The 17128-nt window shown below is 36.3% G+C and overlaps 1 protein-coding gene across 2 annotated transcripts in view; it reads right to left on the bottom strand.

Moving 5' to 3' along the window:
• TBL1X (transducin beta like 1 X-linked) overlaps positions 1-17128 on the bottom strand; it is a 374495-nt gene that overhangs the window by 327356 nt on the left and 30011 nt on the right. The window contains exon 1 of one of the 2 annotated variants that reach the window (XM_027835316.1): positions 5578-5880. The exons of the other annotated variant lie outside the window; for it this stretch is intronic. The gene's annotated coding sequence lies outside the window, so the exon portion shown is untranslated. Of the gene's footprint in view, positions 1-5577; positions 5881-17128 lie in introns of those variants that run through there. 2 annotated transcript variants of the gene reach the window in all.

Genomic DNA, 17128 nt, shown 5'->3' with positions numbered 1-17128 from the left:
TACTGCTGATGAAATACAATGCTTTTAATCAGATAATATCTCATCAGGGATTAGTTTACAGTCAGTTGAGAGAAATGTTACCCATTAAAAGAGGTTCAAGCAGTTATTTTACTAGTTATGAAAGTTATTTTACTAGTTGTTTTACTTATTTCCTAGGAAAGTCTAGAAAAAGAGAAATCTGCTTAATGGCACTCTCATTTTATCAAAGACAAAACATCAGACTGTCTTCCCTTCACAAATTCTACTCAGGCTGTGTCCTGTTCCCAAAGAAGCATCTTATAAACACCTAAGAGATCCCACATCTCTGTGTTCTCCCCATTCTGCCCATCATGAGTTCCTCCCTCACTTTCACCTTCAGCATTGAGTAACTTGTTCTTCCCCTTCTCTTCTACATATGATTAATTCCAGTACTGGGCCTTTTGAGGAGGGATATGAGTACTCAGACATGTCAAGAAATGACCCTTTCACCATTTCCTGATTGAGCAGATTTTCTAGGTTTTATCTCGGACTCCTAGACCTACCTCAGACTGTGTGTAGATGGAAGATAACACTGAGTTTTCTGGAACTCACCAATCTGAAACTGCCATCTCTGCACTGAAAGTCACACCATGTTTCACTCTCTGGCTTGGACTTTAATTGCATGAGATCATGCGTGACTTTTTTAAGAGCCAATTTTAAAATACCACAGCACTGGTTCCCAACCTTTTTTAGCCAGTGATACCTCTGTAAATGTTCAACTATGTCCATGGTATCCCTAACTCTCAAAAGCTGCCTCCCAGTGAAGGCTTATCTTACTCCCTGAAAGGCAGTAAAAAAATGGCTTGGCTTTTCCTCGTGATACCTGTGACAAAATTATGCACAAGCATTTATAAAATATGCATCCTCTATGACACTTCTTCAACCAGGAGAGTAGAAATTCCTGTCATACATGAATTTAAGCTCATGTCCATATCTGCAACTATGAGTATTTCATCACTACCATCATCTCCATCAATATAATAATAATAATTATTATTATTATAGCAAACTTGTATATAGAACTTTAAGAATTTGCAAAGAACTTCACAAAAATTCTCTACTTTATCTTCACAACCACCCTGAGAGGTAAGTGCTATTATTATGCCCAACTTACAGATTAACTGAAACACTGAGACAGAGGTGAAGTGACTTATTTGCCCAAGGGCAAACTACAACTAGTAATTATCAGAGGTAGAATTTGAACTCAGGTCTTCCTGACTCCAAGTCCAATACTCTATCCCCTGTGCCACCTACACGCCACCAATTTAAAAGAAAAAAAAAAAAAAGGTATGCTTCTTCATCTGAGAAGTCATCCAACCTGAGCAGCAATATCCTTTACAATATCCCTAACAAGCAGTTATTCAAACCTCCACTTAAGTACTTTGAGTGATAGGAAACTCACTATACCTTCTGAGTCAGGTCTTTCCACTTTTGGACAACTTTAATTGTTGGGAAGTTTCTGTCTCCTCCCAACTTTTTTGGGGGGGGAGGGGTGATCAAGCAGAATTTATCTCAGCTGGTGTTAGTATTATTTAAAACAGGAAATGTGAACAACAATTAAAGAACATTTCTATCTATGGATAGAAAAATAGATTTCTATAGATTTCCATATCTCCCTAAATTTTGCCCACTGTTCTTAGTTCTATCTTTTGAAGGCAAACAAAGTCTCTCACAATTATTTGATGAGATATTTTGTCTCTCCTCCCTCCTCCCAAATACATAACTCTTCTCCCCCCACTAACCATTCCTCTATCCAAGTACAGCATGGTTTTCAGATACCTCATCATTCTGGATCGACTTCAACGCATAGGTTATAGCTTGCCAATGGCCTTCCTAAAATAAACAACATGGAACTATACACAAAAGTCCAGATGTAGTCTGCCTAGGTTGAAGGACTATCGAAACTCTCATTGTGGGCACTATGCCTCTGCAAACGTGGTCTAAGTTTGCATTAGTTTCTTTGGCTTCCACATCACCCAGTTGATGTATTTGGGGCCTTCAGTCAACTAAAATCCCCAGGTCTTCTTAGAAAGTTTGCAGCTCCTGAGATTACAATATAAATTTCAACTTCAGAATTAAAACTAATGCTCAGTTCCTTTCTGATTTCTCTACTTTCCCTGAATGGGAAGGTATCAGGAAAGCATACTCTCACAGCATTTCCATGACAAAGAAAATTTGTTTATTACGTTCTACATAGCAGTGTGGGTGGCAAATGAATTAATTTTTAAAAATTTCTTAAGCTCTTACTAGGTTCCAGGAACTGTACTAAACTTTGCTAATACAGTCCCTGCCCTCAAAGAGCTTAAATTCCAACAGAGAAAGACAACATATATAGAGAAGCTAGAGTTGGAGAGGAGAGAAAAGGTACAGTGAAGGGAATACTACAGATGAGGAGAATGGAAAGGAGAAGAGGATCTCTGAGTACAAGGGGCATGATTCTGAAATGGCAAGATAAGGTAAATTCTCACCAGTCAGAGTGCCCAGGGTCCCAGGAGTGCCAGTCCAAGTTCTGACAAGAGGAGGAAAAGGAGGTCAGAGTACATGCAAGCCGCAAAGCTTTGAGAGGGTCAGCTAGCCAGCTTGAAAACCAGCAGTTAGTAATAACAACAACAACAACAACAACCTTTACATAGTGCTTCCTATATGCCAGGCACTATGCTAAGAGCTTTACTATTATTTCCCTTGATTCTCACAACAACCCTGGGAGGTAGGTGCTATTATTATCTCCATTTTACAGGTAAGGAAACTGAGGCAGAAATGTTAAGTGACTTTTCACTTTAAAGTAGTTAAGGTTCTAGTGGAGTTAATTAGATTGAATACAAAACTACTTAAGCAGTTGTCTTGTTTTATCCATTCTACAAAGTAAATAAATACATGAAAATAATAAATGAATCCAGAGCAGGTGATTTCAGACTATGATAGAAGAGCTGTCATTGCTCCCTACCATCCTTTTCCAGTTACTTTGCCTGAGGCTAAGAGGTAACTAACTGGTCTGTCTTCCTTCAGTATCAAAAACAAAACAAACCCATGGGGCACACAGTACAAAATGCATCCGGTTTTTAACCACTGATGACATCTCTCACCTTTCTGGTAATAATATCATCCTGAGCAACCTCCTCATAAACCCCCTTTCTCACTTCCCAGAAAAAGAAAGATAATACCGTACTTGAAATTCTCTTCTATCTGGCTACATACTTTTATACTCAATGTGAACTATGCTATATTTGAGTTTTAGAAAGAAATACATAATTATAAAATGTGTCTCTAACAGCTAATTAATATGATCTCTGTTATAGTAGCGGCCTCCCAGAGATTTAAAGGGCTAAATGGTAATAAACCCAAGATACATCAATGAAACCTATTAAGGTCATCTTAGTCAATAAAAACTAATTGCAACAAACAATGGCAATGCACCAGGAATAAACTCTTCCCCTCCAAGAGGAACTGAAAGGGAGGTAATAGTAGCATTAAGTTTTCTGCAAACTGGAAAAATGTACAGAATTTGTATTGTAATATTTCATTTGGTTTTTCTAATGCCTCATTTGCAATAAGCCCTGTTCTATGCCCATAGCAGGTCCATTCAGTAAATTCTAGACCAATTGAATATAACTGACAAAACCATGGTCAGACTGCACCAGGGTCTGGAGAGGCCTCTGGTATTTGGCAAAGGAAAATTAAAACTGTAACAATAACCTGTGTTGACTTTTACATCCTTTGCTATTTTTCCTACTTACCACAAATCCTATAACCTGGTCACCCTGAAACATTGAATCTTTCCTCCCCCCAAGCTTTTCTCAGAACTGGAACCATAATCAAATCCAAACAGCCAAAGCTACTGCCAAAGGAAAGAGTATGCCAATCTATTCCCCTTATCCACGTGACTTTCCAAACCGAAATACCCCATCTACCCCACCCCCCATACTATACTCATGATCTCCTAGCTTTAGAATGTAAGATACTTGAGGGTAGGACTGTCTCACTTTTTGTATTTGTATCTCCAGAATTTAACATAATGTAAAGAGCTTAAGAGATGATTTTTCATTCATTCATTGATCCAAATCCTAACAAACAGGAATGTTAATGAGTAACTCTCTCCACAATGAAAATCAAGCACTATCACATTACTGTTTGTGGTTCCTTCAACCAGAGGTAAGGGTCTCTGGGGCAGAGGCTGGGAGTATTATACTCCTCCACAGGGTCTTGCATAAAGACACAGAAGAGGAGGTTACTTAGTAAAGAATTGTTTGTTGAATTAATCAATGATATTATTGACAGTTCCTTTAAAAAAACAATGAAGCCACATAACGAAAACCTAGCTCAGGAGGAGTTTACCAATGCCGCCAAATTCTTCCCTATTATTATCAGACGGCTCAGTCTCCCACCCAACCAAGGCTTATGAAGCAAAGACCTCTCTCAAACATGCCAGACACCTGGGATGGTAATAAAGAGATTGAGTTTCAAAAGACTAATTTATAGGACTTGGGCAAAAAAAGAAAGCCTAGATAGACATCAACAAAAGTAATTAAGTATAAGTGGCTGCTAACAGTCAATAGAGTACCTGAGAAGTCAACAACTAACCAGTTAAGCTGAGTAGGTGCTAAGTATCAATAAACTTGAAAGCTAGCTTTGCCAAGGGTAAAACAAATGCCGATGTTACCTAGGAATAACTGGCAAATAACTATATATTCCAGACCTTCTGCAGGCCAATAGCTTCATTTCCCAAATACCTTTCCTTACCTTTGTACATCGACTGCAGAAACAAGACTAATCATTTCATACCTTATGTTTCCAGACATCTCAAAAAACAAACACATACCTTTTTTGGAACTTTACAAATATTCTCTCTATTACTATAATCAGGAAAAAAAAACTCATCACAAATGTTATTTTCAAAGTACTACTTTAGAGGCTGTTTTCTCCACATTATTTATGGTCACATCAGGATTTGGGAGGATTTTAAAGTACAAACCATTATCCAGAGTTGGAAACTGATGAAAATGAATAAAAATGTATTTTTTCATCAATAAAACTGTAATTTTGCTCAAAGTTTTCTCTGTTTAAAAGTCGACAAATGTTTCACTTCCCTTCGTATGTAATTTTCTCGTGCTCTTCTTTGAGGCACCAAAAAAATATTAGTATTCTCATCTTCTACCACAACACACACTCACAAAGGTCAAGTTTGTATTTCCTATAAGTTCCAACCAATTTCTGTCTCGGGTGGTAATACAAATTTCATTTTCAGTCATCAAAACTGATGGCCTGTTCTACAGTACTGAATGGTGAGCATTCAGGAGTACTGTACAGAGAAACATGGGGAAGGTTGAAAATATTTGCTTTTCCCCTAAGAAAATATGTAAATGTTTAGTTTGACTCCTCCTGTATTAGCTTTTGTATTTTGACCACCAACAAGTCATGTCAAAGGCTTGGGCTTTAGTTCCCTAGACTAATTGAGTCTCAACGACAATTTCATTACCTTTTTAGGAATTTAAAAATAAAAAACAAAGCCACAAAAACTAGCCTGGCCTACGTGGCAAGAACCATTGTACAGTTTACTCTTACCCCTCCTAGGACACTGGTGACGAGGTGGCCCAGGAGATTCCCAAAAGCCTCTAAGGAGCTCCTCTCCAAACTCCTAAAAACAACTTTTAAGCTCTTCTTGCCCAAAGGGTCCACAGCTGAGGCCCAATCCACAAAGGTTCAAAGTTCACTGTCCCAGGTCAGCACCACCAACTTCCATGCTTGCAACAGTCCCCAACTGGGCATATGGAAAAGAAGGTAGGAGTAGGGGGGCATAATTCACACCTCCCCAGTACCACCATTATGCTGGTCAACAACACCATCTTACAGATGAATAAAAACAGGTTTAGAGGGCTGACCTGACTTTCCCTAGCATACTCAGGAAGTATCACAACCTTTTGTCACCACCACTCTTTTCACAGCTTTGTGCTCTTATCAGAAATCAAATGCATCCTCAGCGTAAAAGCTACAGACAGGAAAATAATATACACAGTATCTACAGCTACAAATGAAAATAATAACAACAACTGAAATTGAATGCTGTCTACAATGACCAAATTTGGTCCCAAAGAAGATCAAGGAGAAGATAAGGCTCTCTCTTCCCTCCCCTCCCCACCTCCTTCTTTGCAGACGTGGACCATAGATATGGAACACTGTGTCTAACACCCAACTTTCTGATACGTTGATTAGTTTTACAAAACATTTTTTTCTTCATTTTTATAATTTCTTTTTTATTATAATGGAACATTCCATGGGAGAGGCTGGGAAAAGGGATACCATGGTAATATGGGTGATAAAAACAGAGAAGATATAGATAAAAATTTATTTTGAAAAAAAAAAGGTGTAGGTTAAGAGTATGCTATATATGTACATGAGTATTTAGTATTGAAAGCCTATTTTCCAGACATAGAGAAATTTATTTGCATTTTTAAAACACTGAATTTACCCAACAGAAGCTTAAATTTGTACTTCTAATTGGTAGTTATGCTCACCAAACAAGACAATCTAAGAGACTACAACAATGTTTAGCTGATTTTAGTGTTGAAATCAGCTGAGAAACTAGTTTCTGTGAACTCCAGTTTGTCTTGGGACCTTACCATTTTCTGTCTTTATCCTAGAGTAGATCACTAGGTGTCAGCTTGATGTGTGTAGGAAGTACAACAAGGAGATGTTAGCATACAAAATATAACATCCTGTGCTGAAAAATGAAAGCCAAGAAATTTGAAATTGACAGCTGCTTAGGTTCAGGTGTTAGAAAGGAAGGAAAATGAAGAAAAAGAGATGCTATTTGTAAGCCAAGTTAACTCTCGAGTAAAACAAACCTTTTTAACTTGTTCAGTATCATACAAGATGGACGACAAGGGGTTTTTTTCCCCTTATTAACTATGAGTCAGCTAAGTCTACACAAAACATCATACATCATTTTAGAAATATGTGTGCCAAATTAATATTCAAAAAACCCAGATCTGATCATGCCAATCTTCTGCTCAAGAATTTTTACTAGCTCCCTACTGCCTCAACGACAAAACAGAAACCTCTCAGCCTAGCATTTCAAGCTTTCCACATTCAGACTCCCAAATACCTTTTCAGAAGCTCTTTCATAGTTGCTATGTTCCAAATAATGTGATCTCCTCAACCAAAATCAATAGTCCAGCTCCCAATTCCTTTAAAAAGACTTGTCCACCCTATCTAAAATCCTTCAAGACTCATCTTTAGGGGTGAGGCAGCTAGGCGGCACAGTGGATAGAGCACCGGCCCTGAAGTCAGACAACCTGAGTTCAAATCCAGCCTCAGACCAAACACTTGGACACTTACTAGCTGTGTGACCCTTGGCAAGTCACTTAACCCCAATTGCCAATAAATTAATTAATTAAAAGACTCCTCTACCTCTTATCAAATGCTTTTCCTGATTCTCCCCTCCCCCCAAGTTGTCAGTCCTCTCTCCCTCCTCAAATCATATCACATTTACTTGTTTGCCTAATTGTTTCATCCCATCAATACAATGTAGGCTCACTGAAGGCAAAAGCTATTATAGCTAACACAGTGCTTTGTACAGAGTAATTATTTGTTAAATTTTGGAAAGAACTTTATAAGCATAAAATGCTACTAGAATATGAGGCTTAATTTCCCCATCTGAAAAGTCAATATATAGTAAATGGACTTTCCACTACTTTAAATAGATGTGTGTATATATTATATATACATATACATGTATGTTAGAGTACGTAAATTTATATACATGCATATATATATACTCCATCTTTTAAATTACCTCATTGGGAAAAAATTAATAAAAAGCACTTTGAAAAAATTTTTTACCACTGATAACATTGCCAATTTAAGCAATTGCTTAAATTGCTAATCTTAAGCAATTAAGAAAAAGCTCTGATTATAAAATTTTACAGTTGGCCTGTATGCCCAGGTCAAGCTAAATCCTAACCTGAACAACCAAACATTCTAACTTCACTTTTCCATTTAATACATTCCTGAAAAAGTGATTAAGTAAAGCAAAAATGTCTATCAAATATTATTTTACCACTGACTTCCAGGATTCATTATGATTTCAAAGCTATGGTCCCCTGGGGTATGGAGTGGGGGAGGGAGAAGAATGATACTGGCCCTAACACATAGTAAAAATCATAATTACTAATCCTAATATTCACTTCAAAAAACATTTTATCCTGTTCACTGCACAATCTCTATGTATTTAATTCTCCCACACAACCAGTGGAACAAAAGTAAAATATGAAATCAACCCAGATGATTTTTGCAAACTCATTAAAAAGACACATATATTAAAGTACAGCACATAGTTGATTACCATTTTATGAAATGTTCTTACAGACTCTATGGGAATTAAATTAAGCAGCCACACTGACTATGCCAATACTCCATGTAGTTGGTAGAACTCACTAATAATTTTACGTTTATATAAGATTTTTACACTTTTAAAGCATTTTCACATTTAAAGCTGACAGGGACACCTTAGGGATGATCTCACTCAACTGTTTCAAAAAGAGTGTTAGCAAAGTAAACCCAGAAGTTCCAAGAGGAAAAAAAAAGTTGTAATGGTAGACAAGTTCCCACAGAACATCCATCTACTTTGCTGTCAGTTACAGCATAAAAAGATGAATTTGTTCAGCTGATGTGCATCACCATGATGACTGAAACTGACCACATGACTGAAAAAAATGGCTTCTTTTATTGCATTAAAATTAACCACTGAATAAACCCAAAGTCATACAATACCCAATCAGTTTGTTCTTGGTCAGTCTTGGCAGAGAATCTGTGCCTATCTATGTGATTTGGAGGTTTTGGAAGTGCGCTGTATTTTTTTGTTGTTGTTTTTTTCCCCTCTCAAAATCTGCTCTGTCCCAATTCTCAATGTGGATAATTAGTTAAAATTTCTAGGTTTGAAGAGAGAAGGCAGCAAGGGTTTCAGTAATCAAGACTTGGTGAAGAAAAAAAAATACATGTGATCCAAGTCTGAGGACAAAATACCAAATACAGTTGAAACATAAATAAAACTAAACTCTCTAGTTTGGGTTTACTTTTGTGATGCAGATATGTGGCATGTATTGTTACCAAAAAATTTTTTTAAATATATGTAATTTCATGATTCTGGCAAATTCAGAAAGGTATTCAGAAACCAAATTCTTGAATTTTTTAAGCAAAATGCAACAAATAAAAAGTCTCCTCCCAAAAAGTATCTCATGAAAATAAGAGGCAAAATGGAAATTGTTGTGAATCATCTTATGAAGTGAGCTACTGAATGACATTTTCCTGATTATTTAAAAAGTGATTATTGATTACAATCACATCTTGTTTGTAATGCTAATAGATTTGGAACTAGTCCATTTCATTCATTGTACAGATGTGGCCAAGGAAAAATAAGCTTGCCTGGGGTCAAATTACCAGTTAAAAACTAAGCCTAGGTTTCCTGACTCTCAGGTAGGCCTCTTTCCCCTTTATAACACCCTATCTAAACCTGTAAGATAAACATATTATTGGCCCTATTTGATGATGAAAAGAAGTAGAGACCCCATGAGATTAAGTGATTGACCAGCCTGTAGATAGATCTCCTGATTTCCACTCCAATGTTTTAATTACTACAAGGAATTCTCTCTCATTTCTACATGGATCTTTCTGCTTACTATCTGCAAGAACCAGAGAACTGATATTTTCTGCATGTGATGAGCAACTTTACGCAAGTTCACTATCACTATATTCATTTATCAAAAATCAATCTTGAATATAAGACATATTTTCTTTCTTTCTAAGGAAGACTATCAGGTTCCCTTTAATCAACTCCTAAGCACATATCTGTGATCTATTAGTTGTAAAAAAATATTTATAGGTACTAACATCTTTGAAGTGAGACTCTGATCTGTGACTTCTTTGAAGTCTTATTGTGGGTCTAAGGAAAATGCCTGAGAATCATTTCTACATGTAAATCAAATCTCTATTTTAAATGTATAAGATAAGTGAATCAAGTTAATACATGCAAACTGAGGCTAACCTGTATTTTCATATTTTCTTTAAGCCAGTGGGGATTTTTGGTTCTTTAAAGACTAATATTCAAAGTTCATTTCACTTGAAACGTTCCCAAAATCAGAAACTGAAAAGATCACATGGCTTAAGGAATTTTTTTAATAAGCTTTAATGAGATATGAAAACTTTCTCCTACATGTTTTAATGAATCCATATCAGATCAATGATGATGCATCATTTACATCTGATGGATTTTTGGTAGCTTTTATGAAACCCAAGTGCTAGCTTCAGTCTTGATCCTGCTGGACAGAACAACAGGTATTAAGAAGTCACTTCTATAATGATCATGAGTCATTTAATGTAGCTATCATGTTTATATACTGACTATTCAATAGTGCTAAGATTGTGCATAAAACTTTCCTTCACTTCTACCCAATAGAGGGTTGTGGGATCAGCACAACCAGTACAGCAACAACAACAACAACAACAACAAAAAGAATACATTTGATTTCATTCACTCACAAACATTTACTGAGCAAGGACCCATGTTGAGAGCTGCCACACAATATTCCATGTTCTACACCAACAATCAGCAAACAACAGCCCATGGGCCGAATCTCACTGCCTGTTTTTATCCAGCCTGCTTCTCACCTCTGCTCTGCACTAATGTCTTCTTCTTGTATGTATGTATACATATACAAATACATACACATACAAACATATTATACATATTTATATTTTTTTGGTTTTACATTGCCTACATTTTCTCCTGTATTCCTCTCCATCCCCTTCCCAAAGACCCATCCTTTATAACAAAGAAATTTTTTTAAAGAAAAAGGGAAAGAAAAAATTCAGCAAAACTAATTACCATATTGAAAAAAATGACATTTGTATGAAATATTCAACACCTATAGACACCCCATCTTTGCAAAGGAGTGCAGGAAGATGTATTCTCATATCTATTCTATAAGGCTACGCTTGTTCTTTGTCAGTTTGAAAAATTAATTTTCCACTCTTTTGTTGTGGTGGTTATATTTTTCATTTCCATTGTTTTTGTCATTTTGCATCTGGTTTTCCTTGTTCTGCTGACTTCACTTTTCATCAGTTCATTTAAGCCTTTTCCATGCTTCTCAATTAATCATATTTGTCATTTCTCACAGGACAATAATATTCCATCACCTTCATGTAATACAATTTCCTTAACCATTCCCCAAGCAATCAACATCTACTTTGTTTCCAGTGCTTTGCTACCATAAAAAGTGATGTTATAAACATTTTGCTAATTATGGAGTCTTTTTTTTAAATCAATGACTTCCATGGAGTATGTGCCAATTAGTACAATCTCTAAGTCAAAAGATATGGGCATTACTAAAGTCTTCTGATACCTCATTATAACACAGAGGTATGCTAGTGGAGAATATGTTCAAAACACATGCATCATCATCATCATCATCAGTTTTAACACCAGGTGGTAATCTCTCTAGACCACAGTTTGCTCATCTATTAAAGCAAAGAATTGGACCGAGTGATCTTTTCAAGATCTAAATCCTTTGATCCACGTTTGACATGAAGCCTTCATGATTCTCCACCTAATCCCTGTCTGCCCTCCTCTTTCCCCAACCCCCACCATATGATGTTTTCCCTCACAAAAATTATATTTTATTTATTTGTTTTATTTCATTTTTACTTTAATAAACACAAAAAGAATGTTTCTATATATAAAGTAAAAGAAAAAAGAGGAATCACATGTAAAACTTTGAATCTCCATACATACAGCTTGCTTTTTAAAAATATAGAAAAGTCAACATGCTGATTGCACATGTATAACCTATATCAAATTGCATACTGTTTCAGGGAGGGGCAAAATATGATGGAGAGAGGGAGAAAATTTGGAACTCAAATTTTTCTTAAATGAATGTGAAAAACTCTGTTTACATGTAATTGGGGAAAAATATTATTTTCTAAAAAGATCAACATGCTACTTTAAAGACTGTCCTGTTTGCCTGTTTCCCCCTGAACTTCCTTCTGTTCTCTTCTATGCATTTTATTCATTCATTCATTCATTCTTTAAAAGCATTTATTTCTCTTCTTCCTCTCCCCCAAAGGTGAAGAATAAAAGAAAAAGAAAACCTAAAGTCCACAGCAAAACAAACATCCACATTGGTCATACCCAAACATGGGTCTCATCCTGCATTTTAAGGCCATCTTCCCTCTAGCAGGCTTCTCTGGACTGTGGTTTATCATTACATCCATTCACTGGAATTTCTAAAGCCTTTCAAAGTAGTTGATTTTTTTTTTTTAATAATGTTATCCTTAATAAACTGCTCTCCTATCTCTTTGGTTTGTGTACATTTCGAATGTAGTGTTATCTCCCTTACAGAACAGAATGTAAGCTCCTTGAGGGCAGGGACCATTTTTTTTTCCTTAATATCCCCAGTGCTTAATAGGTGCTTAATAAATGCATGACGATGGACTGATCAATTGATCTATGAATTTGTACTATGCAAAAAACTTCAGCCTCCAGTCCTTTTAGGTCAGCAACTTTTTCATATCTCTAAATTTTCTTTCCCAATCTTTAAAAAAAAAAATCCAACAAAATACCACCACAAACCATTTGACTCCCCTTAAAATTAATATCTGAAGAAAACATCTTTCTCTCATTACCGTAATGAGTCAATCCGAATACTTCCCTAAAAGGTAGGAAAAGTCGTAGATTTACAACTGGAAGGCACCTCAGGGGTCATGTAGGCCAGTCGTGTCAAACTCAAACAGAAAAGGGGGCCTTGGTACTAATCTGTACATAAGTATCCTGGCTTGCATACTGACTTAGTTTTTTGTCTTTTTTTTTTTTACTGTGCTATTATCTATGTTGTATTATATTTTTATTTATTTTGTTAAATATTTCCCAGTTACATTTTAATCTGCTTTGGGCCCTAGAGAATGTTGTGGACCAAATGCATTTGACACCTTTGATCTAGAACAACACCCTCAATTTACACGTGTGGAAACTGAAGTCCAGAGAGGTTACTTGTCTCGCTGAAAGTCACAGAGAAAGAAACAGGATTGGGATTTTAATTAATGTTCTCTGACTTCAAACCCACCATTCTTTCCACATTACCACAATGCCTCCAAATAATATGGGATCATGCCCTGTTTTGTTAAAGGCATAAATTCTTAGCACATAAACCTGGAAGCCCCAAAGCATCCCAGTCTGATAGTTTTTAACTTCCTTCCTTCTTTCCTTCCCTGAAATTTCCTTTCTTCCCTTCTTTTTCTTACCTAGTCAGGGCAGAGCTATGGTGGTGGTGCAAAGCCTTTAGTTATCTCCCCTTTCAGGTGAAATCTAAATAAAAAGGAGATCAAGGCTGACCTTAAACGGAAAAACAAGGAAAGGAGAGAAGATTATGGGAGGGCAAGGAATGTGTAACCTGACCAGTTTTTGTGGAAGGAGGTTGGGAAAGAGGGGGAGGGGTGACATGTAACCTTTCTCTAGTTCTTGTCTATTCCCAGACTGCAGATTCCCCAACCACCCACCAAAACAGCACAAGGCCAATGTCCAGGATGATCATCCTTGACTGGCATCTGCTAATCAGACTCTTTACCCTAGTCATGAGAGTTAGTTGGTGACCAAGGTAAATGGGTTATCCTGTGATGCTGGGAGAAAGGGATTTCCCCTAAGCATAATATACTTAACACCACCACCCTTTCAGTAAATTCTCAGGTAAAAAAAAAAAAAAAAAAAGATCTTTCAGCTTTAATCTAAAGTATTTCAAAAAGAGGGAAATGACAAAAAAAAAAGTTTAAAAGTGCTAAAATCAACAACTTCTTACATAAGGAGAGCATGCAATTTTGTTTCCCTGTGTTACAACTGCTACAAGATAAGCAAAGAACATTTTTTAAAAAAGTTTTTTTAAAAGGGGATAAAAGTAACAAAATTACTTTTGTTGCATTAACTAATAATATGTTGTATTAACTAATATTGTATTAAATAATATTACAAGTGGAGTTCAACACTTTTTGCTTGAAAATCCATCCTATAAATGGGTCAAATTATAAAGGTAGCATCAAAACCACACCCATAAAAATCTTATCTCTGTCATTAACTGAAAAAAAAATAATTGGTCTAATATTTAAGAACAATTTCTCTCCTTACTTTCATGAAAAAGATAGTTATTAGATGTGTGAACATGTCACCATAGTTCAATCTTGTATCTCTGCCACAAGAGAACTAAGATAATGAGATACTGGTAACCTAATTCCTTACTTCCATTTAGACTAAGTGTCTGAATTTGATTTTGTTTGTCTGATAGCATCCAATCAACCTCTGACTATGCCTCCTTGTAGAGCCTCCTAGTTACATAATAAAGAAAAGAAATGCACAAGGGCCTCCCTATATCACAATGGAATTTGATATAATATGAATCCAACTTGGATACTACCCAGGAGTGATGATTACTCTAAGGGCCAAATGGATCTCCTGGTAACAAAATCTCATCTATAAATGATTCTTCTAAAAAAAAAATACATAGATGTTTTTGCCTTTGTGATGCTGAATGGCTGCACCAATTGTTAAAAACGAGGTGTGTATTTGAAGTCACATCATTGAATTTTATGTCTCATGTATGACTGGAGTTAAAACCTTACTGACAACACCTTACTTAGTCCATAGCTCCTTGTTTTAAAGATGAAGTACCTGAGTCCTGGAAAGATGAAACAACTTGTCCAAAATTACAGAGCTTCATGATGCCAATGCCAATACTTGAACCAAGATCTTGACCCCCCCCTCACCCTCACTGCTCTTACCCCAAACTGCAAGTCAGGGTGCAGATGGGGTGTTCTAGTATTCCAGCTCTGCTCTCGAAGATTTGGAGAGAACAATGGATGAGATGGGGAAATTATTGTGATACAAACTGTCTCCATTTCCAAAACGTGGGGGTGGGACATAGATTCCAAATCAAGTAGGTAAAACCAGAGGTACTATTAACATAATTCTATAATACACTGTGTATACTATTCGGGGGGGGGGGGGGTGGCATGTTTCACTAGCACAATACAAGTTCCTTAAGGGCAGAGACCTCATTTTCCACTTTCTGTCTTTCTATCCTTGGTGCCTGGCACCATGCCTTGTACAGAGAACGCACTTAAATGCTTAGTGAATTGATTTGAATTACCCAGCAAGTCTTGAAATTCTGGGGTGATGAAAAAAATAAGTAGCACTAGGAATGGGTTTGCCTAGTATTCTTAGATTTTCAAGAGGAATGTGAACTCATTTAAGGGCATTTGGAATTCATGTGTATATGAAGATACATGCAAAATTCTGGCAGGCAGAAACAGATCATTTTGGTGCAACAGAAAAAGTTACTGGACAGCATTCTCTGTTAAGTAGTACCGGAAAAAGCTTAATTCTAATTGTTGCCTACAAAGCTGATTAAAAAATGAGGGTCAAATTCAAAGGTCACTGGGGTTGCTCTCAACAATTCCTCTGTGCCAAGATCATAAACCTGGGGAAAACATAGGATGAATGTGTGTTATTCTAATTCAGTTCACTCACTTAGAAACACAGGAGCAATAAGTATATTACCCCTTTCCATCTTTATATTTCATCCTTTTGTCCTTTCATATCTTCTCTCCTGCCATTATCTCCCCATGTGGATGCAGAATTCTATTTCCAACCTAACCAATACTCCTCTCTGGAAAGTATAATCTAAGCTAATTTCATATTGTGTGATATGATTGGGAACAAACCTGTTCTTAAATTTTCTCGTAGCTGAGAAAAGAAGAGCTGAAATTCTACTTGTTGTTAGGCTGCTTCCAGTACAAATCAGTTGACATAAACTTCCTTCCAGACTACTCTGAAGCAACAGAGGAAAGACCTGGATTTGAATTCAGAAAATCTAGACTTAATGCACTGGTGCCAAGTCTGCCCCTGACTAGACAGCTAACCTTGCACAAATCATTTGGCCTCTTGGGACCTGTTTCCACATGTATAAATTAAGTATAGTAACTACATGAATATTTACTGGTGTACTTCTTTATCAAAAGCCAGTAATTTTTGTTCACAACTACATTTTACTTTCAAGAGTTCAATTATTTTTACTAGCAAGGTTTTCTTTTTGTTTTCATTCAACAAAAAATGTTGTTTGCTGAATTTTTATAATAACATTTGAAATTACTAACCCAATTAATCGACCAATAAGAATTTATTAAGCTATGTACCAGAAGCTGCATTAGCTGCTGAGGATATGAAAATAAAAATGAAACAGTCCCTGTCCTCAGAGAGTTTACATTCTATCCAAGGAGAAACATGTATGCATATAAATATATACAAAATAAGTAAAAGGCAATTTGGGGGGACATTAGCAAACAATCACAAGGAAATGCTTCTTGCACAAGCTCAATTTGGAAGGAAGTGGAATTCTAAGAAGTGAAGGTAAGAAAACTGTATTCCAGATAAGTGGGTCAGCCTGCACAAAAGCTGCAGATAGGAGCATACAGCAGCAAGGCCAGTCTGAATGTACCTTCATGTTGTCTCCTTCCAATATAGAATGTAAATATCTTGAGGGAGGAACTGGGTTTTTTTGTTTTTTGCTTTTCTTTATATCCCCAGCACTCAGCACAGTATCTGGCATATAGTAAGCACTTAATAAATGATTAACTGACTGACTTACTGATTCATTGGACCCTAGAGTCCATAGCAGTTGCATTTAAATAAATATAAGGCAAAGTTTTCATTTTTAATGAATGCAAATTTTCCCTAATTTCTTCCTTACTCCTTTTTTATTATCTTACGCCATCAAGGGCATTTAGATCATTTGTTTAGAAAACCTACTAACTTGGTGTCTTTAGAATGCACTGAGATGACCAAAAAAAGAAACCAGCTTTTAAAAGTAGGATTGAAGAAATGAACATTCCTTCCCCAAGGGTCTCCATAATCCAGATTCCCCCAAATCCAAGAGAACTTGGGCTACTAACAGTCTTTTCCCACACTAGGATCGAGGGAACCAAAGAGCTTTTGCTGATAACATACCATTACAAAGAGTACCATTACCCAAAAAGGGAAAGTTCTTTTCGACAAAATAATTTCTATATCCTGCTTGGTTGG

This window comes from Vombatus ursinus, unplaced genomic scaffold (assembly GCF_900497805.2).
Source record: "Vombatus ursinus unplaced genomic scaffold, bare-nosed wombat genome assembly UNPS02014814.1, whole genome shotgun sequence".
NCBI lineage: Eukaryota > Metazoa > Chordata > Mammalia > Diprotodontia > Vombatidae > Vombatus > Vombatus ursinus.
The sequence above is the reverse complement of the archived record's forward strand: the minus strand, read 5'-3'. Positions and strand labels throughout refer to the sequence as shown.